A 22,093-nucleotide genomic window follows, 5' to 3' on the forward strand; every position below is an offset into this window, starting at 1 on the left:
TTGAATTTTGTACAGTATATCTGATCTAGTTGTATAACATATAAATGTTTTTTACTGTACTTTGAAACACCTGACAATAATAAACCTAAACCTGAAACCCAAGCTGAGAACCCTGCCTTCCTATATGCTTATGAGCGTTGGGTTACCTTTAGCAGGCTTATCAAGCTACTGGGAAAATGCTACCAGTATCATCTCCACACAATCCTTCAAATTCATTGGAAGGATAAGTGAACAAACATTAGCATTTTCTTCCAGGCCAGTACCCCTAGAAATGAGTCCCTTGTAACATTTGGTCATCTCCATTGGATGGCCCATGTATTCACATGCCCACAAAATTTGTAAAACTGAGCCCTTGTCACAAGAATAGATTGGTAGGTAGTTAAAGCAAAAGATTCAAGGATGATCCCAAAGTATCTTTGAAAGGATGCAACAACCTTACTGATCTTTGGAATTCTTTGACAGAACCATATTCCCAGCTTTTCAAATTTCAGAAATGTTCAAATATTATTAGCAATCAAATAAATAATTAGCAATCAAAGAATTTTTTTTTTAAAGTCAAATTATGTCATTTATATACCTCGGAAAATGCCAGCATATCTTAGTCAGCATGTTTGACCTAATGTTCTGATCTTCCAGCATTGAACTGCCAGCATTTTCAGAATGTTTTGCTCTAACATGCTTGTAAACATTGTAAAACCATTGGCAAATGTATAGGCCGTATAAACCATCGGCCATGATTGACTGACGGAATAGACTTGATGGGCTGAATGGTCTAATTCTGCTCCTATCATTTATAACATGATCGTCATCAAATTGGAAAAAGGTATTTTCAGGTGCAGAGAGATGCAGTGATGGAGAGAATTTCTGTGCTAACTTGAAGAATAAGATTACCCAGGTGACAGGAATTCTGTACACAGCAGCAGAGAGTCACCATGGCTGATCTGCTAGGAAGATTGTAACTAGAGGGAGAAGACAGGCAGTGGAGAGAAACAATGTGGAACAATGAATTACAGATCACAGTAGTCGCTAGAAATTAAATAAGGGGGAATGCTAGATATGCTGAGTAAATCAGGTAGCATCTGGTGGAGAGCTAAACATTTAATATTACAGATGAACAACCTTTTTCCACACCTTTTTCAGAATTATTCTGAATGAAACTGATGATTGAATCAATACTAAGGCTGCCATGTGCCCAGGCAATATGAGGTGGGTCGCTGGTTAAGGAAATACACTGTTGAATATCTATAGTATTATATGTCATAAAACTTCAAAAATGCTTTTTTGGTTGTAAATAGTTGTAGAATGGTCTGATGTTCACGAGAGAAAATGTAAAACAGTTTTTATAAGGAATATACAGTAGCAGAATTGAAGAACACAAAATAGTGATATGGGGAAAAAATAAAATACATAACAATTAAGGAAGTGCAAGGGGTACATTTCTGAAGGAAAAATAAGCAATATAAACGAAATATTCAAATGTTAAAATTAGTACAGAAATAGAAATATAACCATGGGACCTTTATAAATGGACATAAAGTGTAAAGGTAAAAAAACTATGGTAAATCTTCATAAATCACAAATTAATCCGCAACTGTTAGAACCAAATCTAATTACCACATTTAGAATCGATACCCGGAGCTTGAACATGCAGAAGATATTTACCAGAACACAGCCACAAATGAGTGAATTCAATTATGTACAATATTCAGAGATTTTAAACATTCATTGGACCAAAAAGGAAAATGAGTGTCCAAAGTTATATTTAAAACTAGACTAAGTGGGACCCGTTGAGTCCCAGCATCACACGGGAGGGCTGGTCACCAACGCAATATTCCACCTCTCCACCAATTCCAATACTGCTCGCCAGTGGGGTGGGGGCTGTCTGTTGCGCTAGTATGGCTGTTGCGGGCCGAAGGTACTGGTTTCCAGAGGGCTAGTATAGACATTGTGGGCCGTATGGATGCTTGGGCTGGCATCCAACTGTTGCAACGATTTTAAAAGCCAAGCCAAGGCAAACAATTGGGCTGCAGACACCCGACAACCAAAATTTATTTTGTGAACACAAACTTGTTAAAAAAGGCTGCAGCCACTTTACAGCCGCATCGAGGGGACTCACCGTGGAGTAGACGTGCCTTCAGTGTTATTCGCAGCTCAGAGAGCCGTCAAACCCTCTCGCTTCCTGGGTCTGGCAGAGACTGAGTGAGGCACGACACTTCCTGGTTTTATAGTGCCTCTCCCTGCCGCCAGCGGGGGCAGCAGAGAGAATGGGGAATTTTGTAAAAACATTAATATCTCTCTCATTTTTCATCGACGGAAAAAATCCTCCGCACTCATATGGCGGAGGGGGGCTCTGAGCGAGGTGGCCAAAAATGACGGCCGTAGGTGGCGGAGTTCTCTCGGAAATCGCAGCACAGTTGGCCAAAAGAAGTCAAGATCAGAGATTTAGTAATATAGATTATGGCCAGAATAGGCAGTAATCAATCAAAGTGCACAGCTTTAAGATAATTGACAAAAAAGCAAGATGAATGTGATGATATTTCTCTCAGCAACATGTTATGAACTAGATAAGGAATATACAGTAGTAGCATGATAAAAAGAAGTAGCATGATGTTATGAAGAAAAAGCTGATTTGGGTTATTTGCTAACTTTTGGAAAGCTGGCACGATGGGTCAAATGGTGCATACGCTGGACACTTTCACGTTACAGTGGGCTCAGATCTCTGTTGTTCATATGAATCTCTTGCAAATGTTATTAGAACAACTGGATGTCATTGTTTTAACATGATAATTTCAGTTTGTTCTAATGTAAGGATCATATTGACACGTTTTGTTTCTATGTTACTCTCTGAAAGAAGTACAGGTACTGAACTGCAGTAATTAAGGAAGCATCACTGAAGAACAAATGGAAGGAAGGAATGTTAAGTTCCCAACGATATCCAGCAACATTTAGTGAAGCTGAAAGCAATATTCCATCAATGGCTAAGGAGAAAGACATGGAAGAATTGCTTCACCAAGATATTTTAATGGAAGTTTATCATTGTTTTGTATTCACTCAGCAGAAGATATTTTATATCGGCTTATTACACTGCATGAGAATGTAAGAAATACCAGCAGTGAGCCATTCAGCCTCTTGAGAATTCAATGTGACCATAATGTAATTTTTAACTTGGAGACACGTTCAGGCACTGACTCCATCCACTGATTCGATTAATACCCGATAAGAACAATACGGTATTGATTAGTAGGACTGGTTATTACAATCCCTAAGGTTCTTCACCACAACTGACACCCGGTATTCTTGGGGGTGACCACTAGGTGACTTTGCTACCAATCAGACACATCTTCAGTTGTGTACCTCAACGTCACTGGGTGTTTCGGCCTTTTATCACAAGACACCTTAAGTTGAGGCAGGCCCACCGCAGGGTGATCAGCCCTGGGTGTGTGTCTTATGGTTAGCCTCTAGATGGTCACGTGGCAGCCCAGACGGCATCTTTTCTCTTCAGCCACAGCCAGTGACTGCTCCATTCTGCTTTTTTCCTTCCATCTTCCTCTCTACCGCTGACTGTGGCTGGTTGAAGCTGGTTGAGCTTCGCCGGAGGTGCTGATACCCTGTGGATTGTGGTGGTTAACCTGCCACTGGGCTTCACTTGACTGATTTGGCCTACCTCTTAGAAGGTAATGGTCAATGTGAGGCCCCACATCAAGCTCTCCCAGGCACTTTTCCTTGCCCTGATGGATCTTGAGACCCTTCTCTGATGTTATCTTTTCCCAGCCACAGATGCAGCTTCGTAGCTTATGTCCTGCTGGGACTGCCGCTCTGTCAATTGCTGTGCTATTAGAAATAGGTGGAATGAGGAAAGAGGTTCTGCTAAAGGAATTTGTAGGGCCGAGATGGCCTGTTTCCGTGCTGTAATTGTTATATGGTTATATGGTTAACAGCTAGGTACCAAATTGGAAAGCAGAACCAAGAAGGTAATAATCTCTGGATTGCTACCCGAGCTGCTTGCAAATTGGCATAGGTTTTGAGGGGATAAGACAGTTGAACGCGTGGCTCAAAGACTAGTGTGGAAGAAGTGGTTTTGGAAGAGTTAGGGTGGAGTTAAAGGGAAACGGAGTGCAGGAAATGTTACAGAAGTCTCCCAAATTAATGGGACGGAAAGTTCAAGAAGGGGTAAGAGAGTAAGGTCGGGTAAAATCGGGACCGGTCTGAGAAGGGAGGTGAATACCGAATTAAAGGTGTTGTATTTGAATGCACGTCGTATAAGAAATAAAGTGGATGAGCTTGTAGCACAGTTAGAGATTGGTAGGTATGATGTTGTGAGAATTACAGAGACATGGCTGCAAGAGGATCGGAGCTGGGAACTGAATTTTCAGGGTTAAACGTCATATTGGAATGACAGGAAGGTGGGCGGAGTGGGTGAAGTCGTTTTTGTTGGTTAGGAGTGAAATTCAGTCCTTTGCAAGGGTTGACATAGTGGTCAGAAGATGTAGAGTCATTGTGGATAGAGCTGAGAAATTATAATGGTAAAAAGACCCTAATGGGAGTTATTTGCCGGCCCCCAAACAGTAGCTAGGATATAGGGTACAAGTTACATCAGGAGATAAAATTGGCATGTAAAAAAGCCAATGCTACAGTGGTCAGTGAGGGCGGGGGATGGGGTGGGGGGGGGGGGGGGGCGGGGGGGGGGAAACGGGGGGGAGTGGGGGGGGGGGGGGGATGGGGGAGGTGACAAAAGGGGGAGCCGGCGTACTTTGTAACTTTATCAGCGCCATAGATGGCTGCTATTTGTTACATTGTGTATGCAAGCAAAGAATCTCACGGTGCCTAGTCAGATGTGACAGTAAAGTATTCCTATTTTTTCATTCCAACGAGGAAGAAAGATTTTAGGAGGAGAAAGAGGCGACTGTGGCTGACGAGGGAAGTCAAGGACAGTATAAAATTAAAAGTGAATGCATATAACATAGCAAAAATTAGTTGGGAAGCCAGACGATTGGGAAGCTTTTAATTTACAACAGAGGGTAACTAAAAAGACAATACGGGGAAAAAAGATGAAATGCGAAGGTAAGCTAGCCAATAATATAAAAGAAGATAGCAAGAGTTTCTTCATTTATATAAAGAGCAAGAAAGAGGCAAGAGTGGAAGTTGGGCCGCTAGAGAATGATACAGGAGAAGTGATAATGGGGAATAAAGAAATGGCAGAGGCATTGAATAACCTTTTTGCATCAGTCTTCACAGTGGAAGACACTAGCAACGTGCTGCAATTTTAAGAGAGTCAGGGGGTGGAAGTTAGTGGAGTGGCTATTACTAGGGAGAAGGTGCTTGGGAAGCTCAAAGGGCTGAAGGTGAATAAGCCCTGTGCTTCACCCAGACCTGGCTGTGTGAGTCGACTCCGGACAGCGCGCTGCAACTGGCTGGCTTCCACCTTCACAGAGCGGACCGCGAAGTGGAGGCAGTGGGGAAATCAAGAGGCGGTGGAATATGCTTCTGTACCAACCAGGACTGGTGCAGCTACATCACGGTACTGTCAAATTTCTGCTCACCCATCCTAGAATACTTCTTTATAAACTGCAAACCCTTCTACTCTCCGAGGGAATTTAACTTCTTTATTCTCGCTGGATTTTGCGCCAAGCCTGCGTACATGAAGCGCAAATGCAACTCGCTGACCAAGTAATGAGGGTAGAGAGTGACTTCCCAGACTCCATGGTCATTGTTTTGGGGGACTTTAACAAAGCTAACCTCAGCCGTGACCTTCCAAAGTACAGACTTCAGGTTACCTGCCCCACCAGAGGGGAGAAAACACGACCACTGTTACACGTCAATCAAGAACGCATATCGCTCTATTCCCCAGACGGGTCTGGGTCTCTCTGATCATTGTCTAGTTCACCTTATTCCGACCTACAGGCAGAAACTAAAATCTGCTAAGCCTGTGGTCAGAACAACGAATAGGTGGACAAGTGAGGGCATTGAGAACCTACAATCCTGCTTTGACTGCACGGATTGGAATGTGTTCACGGAAGCAACCACAAGCCTCGATGAGTTAACAGGCACTGTATCAACGTATGTCAGCTTTTATGAGAACAGTTGCATTCCAATTAGGACCCGGACCTGGTTCAACAAACAACAAAGCTATATTTAAGAGGGAGTTAGATGTGGCCCTTGTGGTTAAAGGGATCAGGGGGTATGGAGAGAAGGCAGGTACAGGATACTGAGTTGGATGATCAGCCATGATCATATTGAATGGCGGTGCAGGCTCGAAGGGCCGAATAGCCTACTCGTGCACCTATTTCCTATGTTTCTATGTAAACCCTGGTTTACTGCAGCTCTCCGACGGTCTAAAGAGGAGGCCTACAGGAGCGGGGATGCAGACCTCAATAGGCAGGCCAAGTACGCTGAGAAGAGGAATCGGAGCTGCCAAGGAAAGGTACTCTGAAGTTGAAGAGCAAGTTCTCAGCTAGTGACTCTTCTTCAGTTTGGAAGGGCTTGCAAGAAATCACCAGCTACAAGAGGAAAGCCCCCCCCGTTCTATGGACAATCGTCAGATGACCAACAACCAGAATGAGTTCTACTGCAGGTTTGACAAGCAGAAACATAACCCTGGTACCCCTTCTCCCCTCCCCAACAAACGCAGCCAGACCCCAGTCTGCAAAGAATGGACCCTTCTGCACCCTCTCCTCCCCATTCACCACTTCACATCTACTTAAAGCAAGTCTCCAGTCTGAAAAAACTGGACCCTTTCCCACCCACCCCTCTCCAAACCACTTCACACCCAATTATCAACCCCCTCCGTGCTGCACAACATAATTTCTCCATCATCAACAATAAAAATAGAGGAGGTGGAGATACTTTTCAGAAGACAGAAAAGCCGGAAATCTCAAGGACCAGACAATGTTTCCCCCTCTACTCTCAAGCTCTGTGCCGAACAACTGGCTTCAGACATTTTCAACCAGTTCCTGCAAACCTGTACTGTCCCTGCCTGCTTCAAAGTCTCCACTATTGTCCCTGTACCCAAAAAGGCAAGGACTACTGTCCTGTCGCACTGTTGACCCTTGAAGACCCTTGAAAGGCTTGTGCTGGCAAAGCTGAAAAATATCACAAACCCCCTGCTGGATCCTCTGCAATTTGCATATCGGGCCAATAGATCTGTGGATGATGCAGTCAACCTGGACCTGCATTTCATCCTCCAGCACCTAGACCTCCAGGGGACCTATGCAAGGATTTTGTTTGTTGATTTTAGCTCTGCATTCAACACCATTGTGCCAGAGCTACTACACTCCAAACCTTCTGAGTTGACTGTGCCTGAACCCCTCTGCCAGTGGATCACCAGCTTCCTGGCAGACAGGAAGCAGCATGTGAGGCTGGGAAAGCACATCTCGGACCCGCAAACCCTCAGCATAGGAGCACCGCAAGGCCTCCTCCACTCTCTCTACACCAATGACTGCACCTTCACTGACTCCTCTGTCAAGCTTCTCAAGTTTGTGGTTGACACAACCCTGATTGAACTGATCCAGGAGGAATCTGCCTACAGACAGGAAGTGTCACAGCTGGCGTCCTGGTGCCATCGCAACAACCTGGAGCTCAATGCTCTTAAGACTTGATTGTAGACTTGAGGAGCTCCCCCTTCCTCCCCCCCCCCCACCACCACTCACCATCAACAACACCTCAGTCACATCTGTGGAGTCTTTTAAGTTCCTGGGAACCATCATCTCCAAGGACCTTAAGTGGGGGGGGGGGGGGCTACCATCGACTCCACAGTCAAAAAGGCACAACAGAGGATGTACTTCCTACGGCAGCTGAGGAAGCACAATCTACCACAGGCAATGATGGTCCAATTTTATACGGCCATCGTAGAGTCTGTCCTCGCCTTCTCCAGCATGGTCTGGTTTGGCTCGGTCACCAAGCATGACACCCGGAGGCTGCAGCGAATCGTCTGTTCAGCTGAGAAGGTTATTGGCTGCAACTTTCCCTCCATTGACGAACTGTACACTGCAAGGGCCAAGAAGCGAGCGGGTAAGATCATCTCTGACCCCTTTCACCCTGGCCACAAACTCTTTGAATCACTTCCCTCTGGAAGGCGACTCCGGACTGTCAATGCTGTCACAGCCAGACATAAAAACAGCTTTTTTTTTCCCATGGGTAGTAGCTCTACTCAATAACCAAAAATCTGTAACCTCCTTTTGTTCTGGTATTTCATTTAATTCACATGCTTAATCAATAATGTTTATTATTAATGTTTAATGTTTTATTTATCATTCTTAACTATCACTATGTCACGTTGTCATTTGCGGGCAGAGCACCAAGGCAAATTCCTTGTGTGTGAATACTTGGCCAATAAACGTATTCATTCATAAACGTATTAATTAATTAATTCATTAATGATTTGGACGAGGGAATTTGAAGGCTTTGTGGCAAAGTTTGCGGCTGATTTGAAAATAGTTGAAGGGGCAGGTAGTGTAGAGAAAGCAGGGACTCTGCAAAAAGACTTGGACAGGTTGGGAGAGTGGGCAGAGAAGTGGCAGATGGAATATAGTGTAGCAAAATGTGGAGTCATGCATTTGGTAGTAGGAATAAAGGCGTAGACTATTTTCTAAAAGGGTAAGTATCTAGAAATCTGCAGGTCGAATCGGTAGTAAAAAAAGCAGATTCAATGCTAGCATTTATTTCCATAGGGCTTGTAAACAAAAACAGGGATGCAATGTTGAGGGTCTATAAGATAATTGTAATGTCAGGAATATTTTTTTTATAATTAGAAAAATGCAACATTCCCAGTAGTAAATTAATTTGCTTGCCGTTCATTTTGTAGCTGATTTGCAATACTAAATGCAGAATTATTTTGAAAATGGTTATGTAGTGAATGGGCTGTCAGGATTTTGATCACATTTTGATGGCAGTGACACCTATGGTATTAATATTATACAAGTGGAATAACAACTGCGTGGCCTGGTAATGCTTTAAATATTTTCATGGATGCTACACATTTGGCAAAATATCACATCAGGTTTTTATTCTTTTACGGTTTCAAAATAAAGTGTTTTAATGCTGAAGAATGAAAGCATTATGCCTCGGGTGTGTAAAGTCAAATTTATTGCAGAAATAAGCTGATTTTTGAGTGGGAAAATTGTAAATTATCTAATAAACTGCACTGCTGGAAATAAAATTGGTATTTCTGAGGGAAACCAAAACCATCCGTCTGTATTGAAGCACTATTAATATACTTTCAGTATATGTACATAAAAACAAATTGTGGAAGATATTTTAACGTATCCGTCTACTTGGCTCTGTAACCAAATCATAAAAATATTTCTTAACCACTACATGGTTCCACAGTTCAACATAACACTAAACATTTTTATTCCCCCACCTTCTTAGCATAACCTGTGATTTTATTTTCCCTTTGTTGTACTCTCTCGGTTTCTTTTTAAATGCCACAATAGACTTTACTTCCAACACCACTCTTGGCAATGTATTCCAGATTCTAAGAACTTACCGAATATTTTTCCTAATGCCACTGTTGGTGTCTTCGCCTATCAATGTCATTCAATGCCTACTGGTTCTTGATTCCTCTGCCAACAGGTTCTCTCTATTTATTTTATCTGGATGCTTCATGATTTAAATATGTCTGTCGGGTTACCTCACAATCTCATTTGTTCCATGAAGAGAAAAATTAGCTTTCCATTTCTCCCATGTAACTAAAACTCCTCATTCCTGTAATCATTCTTGTGTATCATTTAGACATTGGAGATACAGCAGGGAAACAGGGCCTTCGGACTACTGAGTCCATCCCAATCTGCTATCACACTCACACTAGTTCGACCCTATACACTCGGGATGGGATTTACAGAAGCCAGTTAACATACAAACCTTCACATCTTTGGAATGTGGGAGGAAACCGGAGCACCCAGAGAAAATCCACACGGTCAGAGGAAAACATACAAACTCTGTACAGACAGCACCCATAGTCAGGCTCGAACATGGGTCTCTGATGCTGTAAGGCAGCAGCTCTACTTGTACACCACTGATATAAGATATAGCAGGTGTACAGCAGGGACCCTCATCACCAGTGCTGACTCTGAGCCCCCACGACGTGAGACGGACCCTGCAGTACATCAACCCCAACAAGGCCACCGTACCTGACGGAGTACCAGGGCGGGTTCTGAAGCACTGCGCAAGGGAGCTGACTGCGGTGCTCACGGACCTGTTTAACACCTCCCTGCTGCAGGCCTCCGTCCCAACATGCCACAAGACAGCCACAATCATCCCTGTGCCAAAACAATCAGCCATCAGGTCCCTCAACGACTATCGGCCAGTGGCGCTGACACCGGTGGTGATGAAGTGCTTCGAATGTCTGGTACTGGGACACTTGAAGAACGGCATCCCCCCCCTCCTTAGACCACCACCAATTTGCTATAGGGCAAACAGGTCGACGGAGGACGCAATGTCACTGGCCCTCCACTTCACCCTGACACACCTTGACCAGCGGGACAGTTATGTGCGGATGCTATTCATAGATTATAGCTCCGCCTTTAACACCATTCCCCCCCCCCCCCATAAACTAGTCACCAAGCTGGACCACCTGGGCCTCAACACACACCTGAGCAGCTGGGTCCTGGACTTTCTCACCGGCCGACCACAGACTGTGCGCATGGGGAGGCAGGTCTCCTCCAGCATCACCCTGAACATCGGTGCACCACAGGGCTGTGTGTTGAGCCCCTTCCTCTTCTCCCTCTACACTCTCGACTGCAAACCCACCCACGAGGCCAACACCATATTAAAGTTTGCAGATGACACCATCGTGGTAGGCAGGATCACGAGTAACAACGAGGCCGCCTACAGGACAGAGGTAGAGAACCTGGTGAGCTGGAGCCGTGAGAACAACCTGATCCTCAACGCAGCAAAAACAAAGGAGATGACCCTGGACTTCAGGAGGAGACCAAAGACCTTCGTCCATCAGCCCATCACCATTAACGGCGAGACAGTGGAGGCTGTGCAGAACATCAGGTACCTCGGGGTCAACATCAGCCACGACCTGACCTGGACCGTCAACATCACGGCGACGGCCAAGAAAGGACTTCAAAGGCTTTGCTTCCTGAGGTGCTTGAAGAGGGCACGTCTCCCACAACAGCTGCTGGTGAGCTTCTACAGGTCAGCCATCGAGTCAGTTCTCACATACTGCATCACAGTATGGTACTCTGGCTGCACCACAGAAAACAGGAAAGCTCTCCAACGCGTCATTAAGACTGCTGAGAGGATCACTGACACCCAGCTCCCGAAACTGGAGGACATCTACCGGACCCGCTGAATTGGGAGGGTCAAGGGCATCATCAGAGACGGCACACATCCTGGACACTGCTTCTTCACCCCCCTGCCCTCAGGAAGACGATACAGGACGATACAGAGAGCGCCCGCACGACTAAAAAACAGCTTCTACCATAGAGCTGTGACACTACTGAACTCTATCCCCCTCCCACACTGATTTCCCCCCCTCTCTCTCACACACCCGCCCATACTCCTATATGTTTATAGTCTAATTTTTTAATAGTTCTTTTTTAAACGTATTTTTATACTCCTATTCCTATGCAGCTGGAGGACTGCTCCAACAAAATTTCGTTGTCTTGTACAATGACAATAAAGATTATTATTATACTATTTAAGAAGGAACTGCAGATGCAGGAAAATCGAAGGTACACAAAAATTCTGGAGAAACTCAGCGGGTGCAGCAGCATCTATGGAGCGAAGGAAATAGGCAACGTTTCGGGCCAAAACCCTTCTTCAAGATATAGCAGGAGTGGGCCATTTGATTTCTCATGCCTACTGCACCATTAAATAAGATAATAGCTAAAGGATAAATAGGCACTCTTTTTCACAGTTATCCCAAATCCCTTTTCTCCTTTAAAATCTAATAATTTACTGATCTCTGTCATAAATATACTCAGCAACTGAGCTTCCATAACCCTTTGGATGGAGAATTTAAAAAAATTCACTGTCCAATTGTGGATAAAATTCTTCTCTCTGTAATCATGAATAACTACCTGACCCTCTTAGTATGACAGTGTCACCTACTCTGGCTGAAAATATCATCCATGCATTTACCCTGTGAACCCTTGAAGGAATTGTGTATATTTCAATGAGATCTCTATCCAATCTTCTAATTCTGGAGAGTGTAGGCCTAGTTTCTTAAAAAATCTCATGAAATAAAATATCATGTCAGTAGTCAATTTGGTAAATCTTCCCTCTACTCCCTCTGTTACATGTATATCTTTCCAATGATAGCGAGAGCAGACCTGTGCTCAGTGTCCCAGGTGTAGTCTTACCAGACCCAAAGTAACATCATTATTCTTGTAATAAATGGCAATGTTCTCCTAATTACTTGCTACTCGCTAACTTTCAATGATTCATTTACCAGTCACCCAAGTTCCACTGAGCATCAATACCAGTCTCTCACCATTTAAAAATATACCCTATTTTTCTATTCTTATCAAAGTTGCATTATTTTCATGAGATTCCTTTGGAGTCCATATACACCATAGCTCTGATTATCATAGATAAGGTAGAGCATCTCCTCCAAAGTACCAATTTCTTGACCAACCAAAGTCAAGAAGATGTAAGAGCAGTCACTTCAGACATCATGCTCCCTGCATGATTATCTCATTCTTGCAGACTTGTGGCTGGTGATCTTTTTTTCTGAAATATCCCTTCATTCATTTAAGATCTTAGTTACCATAATGGTGGTAGCGGGATAAGGCCAGGTATCTCTAATTGCTGCATTCCTCATGGGGCCTTCTGGTATCTCTTATTTCATATTTTGTTGCACAGATCAGGTATGAATTATTTGGTGGGATAAAAACACACTCTTGTCTTGCATACAATATTGTAAGAGTATAGTACATTGATCTCTCTGGAGTCCTGTTAAACTATTTGAACAATAAATTGCATGGCCCCATTGACTGGCCAAGGTCAGGAAACTTTTCATTCTTGTTGGGTTACATTCTTTGACCTCTTCACCCAACAGTCCTTCACCAAAAGGATTGCAGCACTTCAAGAAGGCATCTCCCCTCCATTTCCCCAAGGGTAAGTATGGGTTAAATGCTGGTTTGCCAGTAATTACTGCAACCTAAAGCAAAATTGAAGGAACTGTTACTCTGCTTTGTCATTGGAACCTATGTGATGTTCAGTGGTAGTGCTTATGACCCATCTTTGACATGGGATCGAAATCCCCAATTGTTTGAATCAATTGCATATTGTATTTTACCAGAAATTACAAAGATAAAGGGAAGTTCAAGTTTTTAACTTATTGTTGTGATTTTTAAAGTCATGAAGCATTTTGATTGTTTATTGCAACAAATCTTTTATTTAGGTTGCTAAATGTCATTCTCTGGAACTTCAGAAAGAATGATGGCTTGTATGATATTTTGTTTACACTAAAACAAGGATTCTGCAGAGGTCAATGAATGAAAAAGATTCATGATCTTGCTGGACCAATGTTAGCAGTAGGGTTCTTAATAAAATTAATTGGACATACACGCCAATACTCTCTAAGAACCAAAATTGTTTTTTGAATATCGACAATTTATTTTTATTCACACGAGCATTAAGGCCTAACCTTCTGCGTGTTTCCAACATTTTCTGTTATGACTTCAGATTTCCATCATCAGTAATTTTTTTATTTTCATGTAATTTCCATCTCCAATTTGAGGCACTCAAGCCACATTCTTCATCTAGAATATAATTGACCTTTTAGTTTAATTCCAATCAAAATTATACTTTATTTAATACTTACTGCCTTGATTATAAAGAAGTGAAACCTGATGTCCGAGAATAAATGGCATCTGGGTTGAAGATTAGTAGCTGGGGTTAGGCTTTGGAGTCAGGGACAAGGATAGGATTGGTAGGCAAGGGTTGGTTATCAGAATTTGGATTTGCAAATTGTACTTTTGGCATCAGCTCGTGCAATTGGCAAATTAAACATTAAGTAAGCTCAAAATGAAGGATGGAGCATATTGGCTTTCCATGTGAATTAAGCATGCAGTGAACCAATTGGAAGTACTAGGAGCGTGAAACGTGGATCTTGGGCAGAGGAGTGAAAGTTACATAAAAAGGATACTTGAATAACATTGACAAATGCAGGCCATAATTGATTGAATGTATTCTATGTGCAAGTGATAGATGAAATTGAAATATCATCTCAGATGTGCATTGTATTTGATTTGTTTTCAACAGTATGCTTAAATTAAGTAATTACTTTTGTTCCATTCCATTATAAATTGAAGCGTTTGAAAGCCAGTGACCTCAGGCTCAGGAAAGTAAACATAATTTTTAATTACAGTTGCAAATGTTGTATCAATGATTGAGTCTATGGAAAATTTATCGAATGAGTGGTTTACAACTTTTATGGATTTCATAATCAATAGTTATTAAGGTGCTATGCAATAAATGCAATGTGAAAAACTGTCTTGTTACTGAGCTTTTTAGCACACATGCAGATGGATATTTGATTTCTTTAAAGGTAAAATGGAGATGAACTGGAAGATATTTATATAGCTGCAGTCTTTGTTTTATGATACAGGTTTGAAGTTGAAAAGTAATCATTAAACATGATAGGCACTGATATTACATAATCATAGATTCTATTGTAATTCCCCTGACACATGTACAGGTAGGCCACCAAGTGTGACATTAATAAGTGTGTAATGGATGCCTGGTACATTTAAGTCTGCATCTCTGATTTGGAAACCATGTTGGCTTTGGATTAGTAGGCCTTAGTAGGAGGAACAAGGCATACTTGATGTTAAGGGCCCCTTTGTCTGAACTACCGTTAATAACTATCAAATTTTCAATAATGAACAATGTGCCTTTGATTTTTGAGTTAAGGTGTTCCATTTCCTACAATGCAGTCAGGGGATGCGTCCCATTCTGATTACTTTCTCAAACGTTCCAATCTCCCCTTTTACCACTCCCATTTCTGAACTACCATTTGAAACAATAGCTGTTCCAATAGTTACTGCGGAGGTTTCTTTTGATATCATGGAAACAAAGAAAATAGGTGCGGGAGTAGGCCATTCGGCCCTTCGAGCCAGCAAGTGAATAAAAGCTAGGTTAAGTGAATAAAACCATGAGGTGTTTTAAAGTAAATGTTATCTTTAAAAATGGCGAGAATGAAACGGTCAGAATCAAGCGTTGCAGAAGTCGATGTTGAGTCAACCTCAAGCAGTGCAAAAGTGACAGTTGGGGAGCTGCTGTTTTTACTCTACCATTGGGGGGAGGGGAAGGGGCGTTGTGACGTCACTGGAAGCTAGTGTTTTAAAAGGTGGTTTTGGCTATCCATTGTGATTGGATGTCTGAGTGGCATTGTGACATCATCATTTGAAGCTGTTGGAAAAAGACTCTCTGTGAAGCGGTTTTTGCCCTTTTTTTAAAACTTCAATGATTAATAACTTCGGGAATATAGGTGGGAATGCGATGGGAAGATGTTTATCGCCACCACGGGAAAAGTGTGAGTAGGATGTGTGAAAATGGGAAGGCTGTGGCCTAGCGTTTGGAAGAAGATAGGAATCAACTAGATTGACGGACACACACGCTCACACACGATTTTTAGTTATATAGAGATATCCATTGCTTTAAGATTTCCACCACCAACCTTTGTGGCAGGAGATGTCACTTGTACAGCTTTGGAAATGAGGAATAGTCACTGCATCAGGCCCAGCACTTCAGTGGACACACACAACACCTTGCACACTATTGTTTTCTGTGAGAAACTGGTGGAGGTCCTCTACACAGCATCATCACAGCACTCATTTCATGCAGGAGGCAATTTCTAAGTCTAGTCAATGCAGGTGGATGCCAGTCAGCATTTTGTGTTGAAATTGAAGCTTAGTTTATTCCATTATGATTTTGATTTCAGACAAATGCCCCATTTACCCCATCAATCCCAATTGCCTATTCCAAGGCATAAGAATCATACTTGGAATTGACTTTAAATGTTTCTCTAATTTTATATCAATTGACTCAAATCCAAAAGAATGGTCTAAGCTTCAGCAGAACTTGCATTTTTAAAATAGAAGGCACAAAGTTAAGCTGGAAAGAGTGCAGAAAAGATTTACAAGAAGGGCTCGAACGATAGGGAGAGATTGGGCAAGCTAGGACTTTACTCCTTGGAGCGCAGGAGGCTGAGGGGTGATCTTCTAGAGATGGATAAAATCATGAAGGGAATCGTTAGGATGAATACACTGTGTTTTACCAAGGATAAGGAATCAAGATGAGAGGCAAAAGATTTAGTAGAAGCCTAAGTGGCAACATTTTCACACAGAAGGTGGTGGGTACATGGAATTAGCTGACAAGGGGGGTGGGGTAGTTGAGGCAGGTACAATAACAATATTTAGAAGATACTTGGATGGGTACATGAACAGGAAGGATTTATAGGGATATGTGGGCAAATGGGCCAAGTTTAGATGAAGCATTTTTGCTTGACATGGATGTGTTGGCCCGTTTCCATGCTGTATGACTATGACTTTAAAATATCCTTGGGCAAAGGGTGGAGAAAGTGCAGATACCAGAGACGTGTGCACCATGAACATGCGGGCAAGAGTGGAGGTGGAAGAAGAAAAATATTTAAGATCAATTGCTGCCTACACTATGCCTTTAACAATTTTCCTCCTTGTATATTGCATAATATTTCCAAATTATGGTGTTTCCACAGACTAAGTTTATTACTGAAGTTGAAAGCTGGTCTGAATTTGTGGGTTTTCAGCTGTAATTTGAATGCTTCTTTTGTATATTTCAATCTTTGAAAAGGTCAGAAATTACATTTGAGTTGTGAAGCACTGAAAAACGTCAACAATTTCTGGGAGCGTGAGTTCTCATTGTTCTTCACAAAAGCTTTACTGTAATGAGAAAGAAAAGGAAAGACTGTAATCCATCTACACTTCACGCTGTCTCAGCCAGGATACCAGTAAAATCAAGGACCAGTCTCACCCGGGATATTCCCTGTTCTTCCTTCTTCTATCAGGCAGGAGGTACAGCAGTTTGAAAACGCATACCTCCAGATTCAGGGACGGTTTCTTCCCGGCTGATATCAGGCAACTGAAACTTCTTCTCACCAGCTCGAGTGTAGTACTGACCTCCCATCTTCCTCATTGGAGATCTTTGAACTATCTTTTATTGAACTTTATCATATACTACAGATTGTACCCTTTATCCTTTAACTGTGGCTTGATTGCAATCATGTATAGTCTTTTCTTTGATTGGATAGCATGCAACTAAAAGCTTTTCACTGTATCTCACTACAAGCCACACTCAGCAAAATCAATAACCCCACTCTCATCATTGACGGCACCACTGTCTCCCCATCTCTCCAGGCCCGCAACCTTGGCGTGATCTTTTATTCCACCCTCTCCCTTGACCCTCACATCCGCCATGTCATTAAAACCTCCTTCTTAGCCTGGGTAGCATCGCCAAAGCAAGTTTTCTTTTTTACACTGCTTCAGAGCATCCATGTTTGAAAGTATGGTAGATGTGACTACTTTATTTTGTTGTGTTTGGCCAGCTGTCGTCAGAATCCAGTTTGAACTGGGTTGGGTGGATTTTAAATTTGTGGAATAGTGTAGACAAATTCTGGGAAATGTTTGCCATTTTGCAACGCATCCGAATTTGAGAAAGAGTTTAGAAATATAGCATGGATACAGCCCTTTCAGCCCACTATGTCCATGCCGATCATGCCCCGCCCATTCATACTAGTTCTGTCCTCTCCCCCTCTCACCCACTCCTTGCCCTCAGATCAATTTCAGCCGGTCTCCTCTCCTCCACAAGTCCACTTCTCCGGGATTTGGGAGGAACTGAGCTTTCTCCAAGGATGCCCCAAGGTTACGGGGGAACATGCAAACTCCACACAGATGATCCGCAATTCAGGATCGACTGCCTCACCATCTTCCAGTCCCGCCTCGAGGCACCCAGCTCTACTACCTGTGCCTATCCTTAGCCCACATGATTTTCTATTTCTAAAATAGATGTCAATGTGAAAAATATGGACATTTTACACTATAATACAAGTAAGATGTACAGATTGTGCATGTAAACAACTTCAGATACCAATATTGACCACTTGCATTGATCTCATTGATGAGAACTGTAAGAACAGTCTTTGGATACATTTAAAGCTAGCATAGATCAATTTCTCATCAGATAAGGAATCAAAGGTTATGACAAAAGGATAGGAAAGTGGACTTGTGGAGCGTTGGTTCAATAATGGATTTATTGTACAATGAGGCAGGCTTATGAGCCTACTTCTGTTCCGTTTTTATGGTTTTACGATGGGTTTATGTATCTAATGATCAAAAAAAGATTTTTTTGGGAATGATGAATAATTACAAGTTACATTTGAACTAAGGGATTAAGATTAGGAACAAAAATAGCGGACGTGGGCAAAACTAATAAACAACTTACCAAAAATAAATAATGTATTTTGAGCTCTTCCAAACCTTGGAATGCAATGACTTCCATATGCTTTTGTATGAAACTGACTGCTTGTATAATTTTGTTAGCATGCTGATACATTGTTTTCAATAGCTTTGTATTATTTTAATTGGCCTTTTTGTTTTGCGAATGAAGCTGCAACCACGTTAACAGAAAAATAAGATAAACTTGATGACAAATCATTCTGTGTAGATAGGGGTACATATGATAAAGTATTTAGCTGTACTTGTTAAATTCTGTATATTATCAGATACAGAATTGGCAACATTTGGAACATTTTGAAACTTATTTTAAACCTCAATGATAGAGAAATTCCATGATGGACTTCTATGAAAATTGTGGTTTCTGTGGACAAATTCCATACCAATGTAGTTAGGCGGTTCACCAGAGTATTTATACTGACGTAAACCCAGAGTCTGCATTATTGCAGTTTTCCCGATTGTATAAGTCTGACCCCAAAATTGAATTTTAGATATGCGGTTAACTTCATCCTAATCTGCGCAACCAGCATGAGGAATTTATGCAGGCAATAGTGGTAAGGCCTGTGATTATTGCAAATCTGCATTTTTCACTGAGCACCAAACCATCTCAGAGTTGTGCACATTGCTATGGAAAATCAAAATGTAAAATGCTGGAAAACTGATTAAAACAAAAAATTAAGTTAGCAAATCAGACGGGGCCAGGCCACTGTCTCCATGCCAGTATGAAGAAGGGTCTTGACCCGAAACGTCACCTATCCATGTTCTCGGGGATGTCGCCTGACCCACTGAGTTACTCGGCATTTTGTGTCTTTTTTTTCCATGGCATACATTGTTTACAATCTATCTGGTTGATCAATTAATGAGATAAATTGAGAGAGAGAAGAGAGAGAGAGAGAGAGCACAGTGTAATGCTGGTCAGAGCTGTGGTAGAGGATTGAAGATAGACATAAAATGCTGGAGAACAGCGGGACTGGCAGCATCTCTGGAGAGAAGGAATGAGTGATGTTTTGGGTCAAGATCCTTTAGACTGAAAGTCGTGGGAAAGGAAAACAAGAGATATAGATGACAATGTAGAGAGATATAGAACAAATGAATGAAAGATATGCAAGAGAGTAATGGCTAGTTTTCACGGGGCGACTTGACGCAAGATGTAGCCAGAGTGGAGTGGTCGTGGTCTAGCACGATATCACACGATATAACGGGGGTAGAGTAAAGAGCTCCCACCCACACACGCGAATGCTGGAGAAACTCAGCGGGTGCAGCGGGGCCGAAACGTTGTCTATTTCCTTCGTTCCAAGATGCTGCTGTACCCGCTGAGTTTCTAGCATTCGCGTGTGTGTTTTGCGAGTTGGAAGTGAGGGGGGGTTAACAGGAGAGAGAGATAAACTTGCCTGAAGAATGGGTCTGTGTAGATAGGGGTACATATGATAATGTATTTAGCTGTACTTGTTCCTCCAGTCATGCCTGTGTGAAGAGGGAGGGATTTGGAGAGAGAGAGAGGCAGTCCTTTTCAGTCCTTTGATAGATAGACACCATGATTGACTTCTATGCAACTCAGCGGTTTCTGTGCACAATCTCCATACCAATGTAGTTAGGTGGTTCACCAGGGTGGCGTTTCGGGTCGAGAGCCTTCTTCACACTCTGCCTCCCTCACTTTCACACAGGCATGAATGAGGAACTCCGTCTGACCCAGGCAGCATTTAATTTTCCTTCTCTCCAGAGATGCTGCCTGTCCCGCTGAGTTGCTCCAAGCAACATGAGGAATTTATGCAGGGAATGAGTGGGAAGGCCTGTGATTATTGCAAATCTCTTTTTCACTGAGCACCCAACCATCTCAGAGTTGTGCACATGCTCTGGAAAATCAAAATGTAAAATGCCTGTGTGACTGATTAAAACAAAGAGAGAGAGACGCACACATCAGGTGGATGCGAAATCAAGGCCACTGTTTCAGTGCCAGACAAGAACCGTCTTGAAATGAAAGACACCCCCATCTTTCAGACAAAAATGTCGCCTGACATTAATGAAAGTTACTCGGCTATTTTTTTTTTTAGATTTCCATGGCATAGCACATTGTTTGGATTCTACCTGGTTGATCACCGTTGGCATAAGTTCCCAGAGCGACCGCAGAGAGTTACTACCGTATCGCACGGGACACTTCGCATAAAATGGTGCAATGCTCAACCACAAGTGCACAAGACACTCTTGGACAAATTCAAACATGTTTGAATTTTCTCCCGAGTACCCAAGGTACACGATTACATGTCGTTAGCGCCACGGTGGTCCACGAATGCCGTATTGTTACCGCACGAGGTTCCCACGATGTCAAACTCTGGTTACCTCTTGCGTCAAGTCGCACCGTGAAAAGGGGGTTTTACAATGATAAATGAAACTGGTTAGCTGTTTGCTCAGTGAGAACGAAAAGCTGGTGTGACTTGGGTATGGTAAGAATGGAGAAAGAGGGAAAGCAGGGGTTACTTGAAGTTAGAGAAATCAATATTCATACCACTGGGTTGTAAGCTGCCCAAGCGAAATATGATATGCTTTTCCTCTACAAAGTGCTGGAATAACTCAGTGGGTTAGGTAGCATCTCTGGAAGATATGGATAGATGGCATTTTGGGTTGGGACCTTTCTTCAGACTATTTGTAGTATTTGGGGTGAAGGCTAGAAATGAGCTAGGGTGGGACTAGTAGTGGGGGGGGGGGGGGCAGAGGCTGGAAAGAAGGTGGGATATTAGCAGGGGGAAGAAAGCTAGAAAAGAGATTGGGAGAGAGAACTTGGAGGTTAGGATTTAACCCAACAAGGTGCTGAAGCAGCGAGGCAGCAGTGAGCAGTACTACCTGCTGCACTACCGTGTCACCCTATTTGTCCTGGAGGGGAAAAAATGTAGGAGCTTGTCTCACTTGTCTGTGTTAAATCCAGTTCATCTAAATTCTATTGTAATCTTTTTCACTATTTTGGTGTCATCTGCAAACTTCACATTATTATCTAAATTGTTAATATTGGTGACAAACAACAGTGGACCCAACACCAATCCCTGGGGCACACCACTGGTCTTGGAGCTCCAATCTGAATAACAACCCTCCCCTTCTACCAATTTTGTGTCCAATTCTGTGTCCAAATGGGTAGCTTACCCTCGATCTCCCACATTTAAGGCATTGTCAAAGATCTTGATAAAGTCCATGTAGACAGCACCTATTGCGTGCCTTGTCAATTCTCTTCACCTCTTTAAAAAAAAACCTCAAACAATATGTGAGACACAATTGTAAAAGAACAAAGCCATGTTGACTACCCCTTAACAGTCCTTGCCATTCCAAATGCATGTAGATCCTGTCCCTCAGAATCCCCTCCGGTAACTTTCCACCGCTAATATTATGCTCACTGGCAAAATAGGTGCAGGAGTAGGCCATTCGGCCTTTCAAGCCAGCACTGCCATTCAATATGATCATGGCTGATCATCCAAAATCAATACCCCATTCCTGCTTTCTCCTCATATCCCTTGATTCCATTAGCCCTAAGAACTATATCTAGCTAACACTTATGAAACCATCCAGTGAATTGGCCTTCACTGCCTTATGTGGCAGAGAATTCCACAGATTCACAACTCTTTGGGTGAAAAATGGCCTACGCCTTATTCTTAAAAGCAAATATT

Source organism: Leucoraja erinacea, chromosome 31 (genome assembly GCF_028641065.1).
Source record: "Leucoraja erinacea ecotype New England chromosome 31, Leri_hhj_1, whole genome shotgun sequence".
NCBI classification, from domain to species: domain Eukaryota; kingdom Metazoa; phylum Chordata; class Chondrichthyes; order Rajiformes; family Rajidae; genus Leucoraja; species Leucoraja erinaceus.